The following is a 6,040-nucleotide window of genomic DNA, read 5'->3' as shown; positions in this document are numbered from 1 at the left end:
GCTCTCAAGGGGGGGCCCCCCGGGGGGGAGTAAGCACAGGCGCGGTGGTACCCCCCGGCCTGTGAGGGGCGATGGGGGTATGTAGCGAGGAAGGCGGGACGAGAGCTGTGGGGCAGGAAGGCGGGGCCGGTGGTGTGAGTGATAATGAGTATCAGCTGTACGCGCACCGGTCCCGCATGCCTCACGGGGGAGCTAGGGAGCATAAGAGGATGAGCGACGGGACTGCCGACGAGAGAGGACCAGGCCCGGAAATGTTAAGTTTTATTTATGTTTGTGTGGCTGGCAGTCGACCGTGAGGTGGCTGCCGGCCTTTTTCTTCCGTGTTATTGTTTGTTTATTTTTGATTAAAGTTTGTTAAATGTTCGCCGGTTCCCGCCTCCTTCCTTCCGTTTTATTGAGCTTTGCTACAGTTTCCGTCCCCCTCCTCGATGAGTGTGTTGCACCCATGAGAACAGCGGGACATGCCACGCTGGAGAAATTTGCTGTTTTAGAAAAAAACTCAAACACTTCTGGAACTGCCGAGACACCCAGGGGAAAGTCGCTGCAGGAAGGGACCGTCCACTGCACCACGTCATAAGATTCCAGCAGTAATTCAGCGTAGAGATTGAAGTCTCGAAGTCGATCAGTGAAGGCTCCGAAGACCAAAAGGTGAATGAATGCAGCACGCCGTCATCCTTTTATACCCGGATATCCGGGGGCAGAATCCGGCATGCAAATTTAATTCGCCAATTTCATTGGCCTTTTCTAAACTAGTCAGAAGTTGATAGGTTCTCAAGAGCGAACCCCATCTGTCGACTCGACACAACGTCGAGAGACCGACAGAAAGGGAACCTGTTTTTTAAGTTTGATTTGAGGACCTCTTACCTAGAGTTATTGTGAAGTTAGCTGAATCTGCTGTTCTCTGTGAAATCTTCACATTTGAGTGGCAGTGATGTTTCTAATGTTATTCTTTCCTCCATATAAAGTATCAAAATTTAGAGACTTGAATTCAGTTGCATTAAAGTGATAGTTGACCCAAAAATAAAAATTCTGTCATCACTTACTCTTCTCATTTCAAATTTTTCTTCCGCTGAACACAAAAGAAGATATTTTGAAGAATGTTGTTAACTGGCCCCCATTTGCTTACGTTGGTTTTGTGTCGATACAATTGAAGTGAATGGGTGCCAGTGCCAGTGGCGGAGCTAGAGTTTTATATATGGGGTGGCCAAGGCTACTTCAGGGGGACCACAGACATGACAGAAAATTTGTGTGTAACCCTGACCTGGCATCGAATTATAAATAAATAAAATAATAGGATTGCAGATAAGTGTACAAGTGATAATTTACTTCCAGAGTTGTATGTAAATTTATACAAAACAATTGCACAACGTAATGAGATTGATGTAATTCTAAATGTATGTAGATGAAATAAATTATAAAATATAAATGATGAAAATGTTGAAAACAGTTTAATCCTGATAACTAAATTTAATTTACACAGAAACAAAGCAGCAGCTGAGGTGTCTTTAAACTGATGTGGATAGAGCAACATATCAGATGTTATAAATATAAAACATATACTCATTCCATAGGACTGCAAGATTAAAAAAACATTGATGCTGATTATTGTCCTTGATGTTGTCATTTTGATTATTACTTTCAGATATTAGAATACATTAAAGTGTTTTACACACTACAAAACAAGCTGAGAAGCGTTTATGAATTATTTTATTACTGTTTTATTGCTGTTTTGATTCTTAAGGAACACAAAAATCAGTTATTCAAACGGGAAATAGAAAACAATCAAAGAACATCCAACATCACTAAAACACTCAATAGCTTCGGGTTATACATTAGTCTGACAACTCTACATAATGAATCTCCCTGATAGCACACATACATCTGGTTTACGTCTATTTGACGTCTGCATTTACATCTGCAAGACATCTACAATACATAGTTTGCTCATCTGCAATACGTCTCGGAGATGTCTGCTGTCAGACATCATATAGACATCTAGAAGATGTCTGTAAGATGTTTATGGTTTAGAATGGATGTACAACAGCTCTTTCTAAGATGTTTAGCAGATGTTTTTAAGCAGCAGATCTCCAGATCTTTAGCAGACGTATTACAGACGTTCAGACGTCTCCGAGACGTATTGCAGATGAGCAAACTATGTATTTAAGATGTCTTGCAGATGTAAATGCAGACGTCATATAGACGTAAACCAGATGGATTGTGCTATCTGGGCTCTTTCTTACAGCGTATCTGTACGCGGCTGTTAACGATAAACTTTGTGAGCGTGGCACATTTCAGTAGAGCTCTTCTTCAGCGGTGAATCATTTAAACGCCTCTTGATTGGCCAGCATTTTCATACGATGAACTTGATTGGCTGTAATGCTCAAAGCTGTAGCAGAGCAAAGACACTCTCATCCATATTCGTTCATTTACACCAGGAGTCTTCAACTAAAATTGCTTGAGGTCCAGTAAACGAACCCTCATTACCAGCCGAGGTCCGGACAATTAAATAGCCTACCTAAAAACATGAATTGATGGTTTTTGGCAGACCAAAGAAATAAACATGTCTTTTCATATCTATACGACGGCATAACAATTTCTGACAACAATATAATGAAGAAAAATGTGCAAAATGCCCTAATCTCTAAACCTGCACTGAACATACATTCATTTCAACATGAACAACTTTAAAAGAAAACTAAAGTGTTGTTTTCTGCTGAACTGAGATGAACAAATAGTAGCATCAAGTTGTGACTGAACATCCTCTGATAACATTTCAGCTCATCTTGTGGCTGGTGCAGCTGAAAGGGGGGTTTGTTTAATATTTTGTTTTAGTTCATGTCTTTATTTTCCTTCTAAAAGTGTTTCATGCACAGCCTCCATGCACTCTTTTACTATTTTCCCATCAGTAAAGGGCTTGTTATGTTTTCCTAAGATCCACTGTATTCTTAGGGAACATTCATATGCTCGTTGTTGGGCGGTAAGTGAGTGAGGGAGGACCCGTGTAGATCGCTACTACTGGGCTTTGAGCTCATATATTTCCGTATCTTTACCTCGGACTGCTGCGGGTAAGTTTCTTCAAAGTGTCTACGTCTAGTTTCATAATGCCGTTTAAGGTTTCCACTTTTGATAACCGCAACAGACTCTGAGCAAATGAGACAAACCGGCCTCGTGCATGTCGATGCCTGGAGAACTCGGAAAACATGGTTTTCAGCGTCAACTTTTCTAACTTCCGAAAAGGACATTGTTTTTCAGTCACTGAGAGTTACATTTGTCTGCGCGCTGTGCAACGAGTCTGTCTCGGCTCTCTTCACTCATCGACGTCTGAACGTAGCAACAGTGCGCATATATTAACTGTCCGTGGCGCCGTAGGACCCAAACTGCTACTGAGCGGACCTTGATGTGCCTGATATAAATTTGATAGCATTAGAAAATAATGTTAGGCGTTCATTTATTTATTATGTCAAAAGGCTTTGAGGTCCGGACGGACGCATCTCGCGGTCCGCATTCGGACCGGAGTCCGCTAGTTGGTGACCCCTGATTTACACCGTCCATCATAGCTAGTTCTTTAAAATGCAGGGACCGATTGTCCCCTATTATCTTAGGGCAGTTTTGTTCACATTGTTGTCATTTTTTTCCAAACTTTTCGACCCTAATGTAAGCAATGTATGTTGGGAACCGATACTATCTATTAATAGAGCCTAAAATTAATTTACACCATGAAAATGTTTAGGAATCCTAAACCCAAGGCTAGAGTGAAACTTGTTTAAAATATGATGCTTCCTTCATGTGCATTTCTAAAGTTTGTATGAAGTACACCTGCTTAGAATGATAAAATAAATCTCTCCCAAGACTGTTTATATTCATCTAAGGTTAGAAAATGCTGGGAAACTTACGCAACATAAAGGTGTAACGTTAGAAAGTAGGTAGATAACACTCTAATGGTATGGTTCAACAAAAAAACTTGCCTGTCTGAGTCTGACTTGAAATGGCTAGCAAGCGTGTACGTTTTTAATATTCCATTTGTTTAGCCAATTGCAGAGATCCATATGCTTCTTTTCTATCTTAAAAACAAATCTCAGATTTCGCGCTGTACAATCCATCACACAACAACTTTTTTCCTTTATAAACAGAGTAAAGATAACGGTAAACGATGCTATTACTCGCTTGACTTTCATTTGCGGGGACGTCACGTGCACTGCCGCAGAGCATCAAAATAAAAGCGTTGTTCAACGAGAGGTGAAATCAGATGTCAATCAACATAAGTAGCGAATCAAATTTTTGGGTGGCACCCAGGGTGGCCAATTGGATGTCAGGTGTGTTCAGTGCCACCTTGGAACCCCCTCTGGCGCCGCCACTGGCCAGCGCTATTCGGTTACCGGCATAATTCAAAATATCTTCTTTTGTGTTTTACATAAGAAAGCAAGACATACAGGTTTGGAATGACACTATGTGAGTAAATGATGACAGAATTTTCATTTTTGGATGAACTATCCCTTTAAGTTTATAAGGTTGCATAAGGACTGATTTTCTTCAACCAGTTAGAAATCAGCATTCTGAATGAGGTTTTGTTTTTATTCACACTAAATATGGTTTAGACTTAATGTCTCTGCATTCTATTATAGAGCCTTGGGGAATTTGTTTCTGTAGCTGATACACACAAATAACAACAACTTTAGATTGTTGTTTTAGATTGTAAAGAGACATTGCAAGTCTCTTTGAAGAAAAAAAACATTGGCAAATGTTCTCTTCAAAATCCACAACTGCTTTATTGCATCCTGTCCTAGCTAACAAAATAAGTTCTTAAAACATTTTGTTAACACGCAATAAAGCGTTATATCTGAATGCTTTGTACATATTGAAAACAAACAGTTTTTTAATGTATTAAGAATGCTTTATCTTATATGAACTTTACAGGAACATTGCATTCTATCAAAACGAAAACGTTATGAAAACGTTATTTTTGAATGTATTGTACAGCTCGAAAACATCTGTTTTTTATGTATTAAGAACGTTATGGTAGTTATGGGAACGTTCCCTGTTAGCTGGGATGACGTCTTTCTATGTGCCTTACAAATAATAGTTTTACTTAAAGACATTGCAGTGCAAAGCTAATTATCTTTGCTTATTAGTTCGGCAACTGTAGCTGGGTTGGTTTCTGGCAGTGATGTAACAAACCTTTAACAGTGGTAAATCTGTTCCTGAGGTCACAACTACTAATGCTTTTTGTGTGGCTTGCTGGTGTTACTAATGTTTCTGCACTGCTACAGGCAAGGAACAGAATTGCAAAAACAGTTGCCCCATCACACCCCTGCAATCAAGAAAACTAATACAATGCAACACAACAATTGCAGCCTCCCAAAGTCTGATTGGAGTTTGAAACCATATGCGTGTGGATTACAGAGCTGTCTTTACAGGTCTCACTGTTTAACACTAACTCTCAGCAGCTGTTTCCAAGAAAGGGGCATTCGTAGAACCAATGACACTCTCCCCTCGTTTCTTTAATGGCCATATCCCCCCTCCACACGCTCCCCCTCACCATAAAATATCTGCGTATTTCTCTGCCGCAGACACACGTGCACGCGCGCACACACATGCGCTTCCTAGCAATCAGGGGTTGAGAATAGGAATAAGGCAGAGGAAGCGCCCGTGCATTCACGGTCTGGGAACGAGGGGAGAAGGGGGAAGATGGAAAAAAAAGCGGAACCTGGAATTTGCAGAGGAAAAAACAACAGGCTTCCAAAAATACCCCTGACCCATCCCAAAGCAGATAAACAGAAATATTATTGCTTTGTTGCGCTGGTCATTATCGTTTTCTTCTGCCCCTTCCTTGTTGACCAGGAAGCTCAGTAGCAACTGCTCATTAAGAGCCTCATCAGGCTTCTGTGTAATGATGGTCACAGGCTACAACATCACGACAGTTTAAGGACAAGCACGACATCCGGTTAAAACCATGCAGATACACCCATCGTCGTTTTCTTATTGTAACGTATCTGCTAGAATATACATGATGGCTTTCTATGTAAGCACTATTGATTCTCGT

This window comes from Triplophysa rosa, linkage group LG15 (assembly GCF_024868665.1).
Source record: "Triplophysa rosa linkage group LG15, Trosa_1v2, whole genome shotgun sequence".
Lineage (NCBI taxonomy): Eukaryota > Metazoa > Chordata > Actinopteri > Cypriniformes > Nemacheilidae > Triplophysa > Triplophysa rosa.
This window is presented reverse-complemented; position numbering follows the sequence as displayed.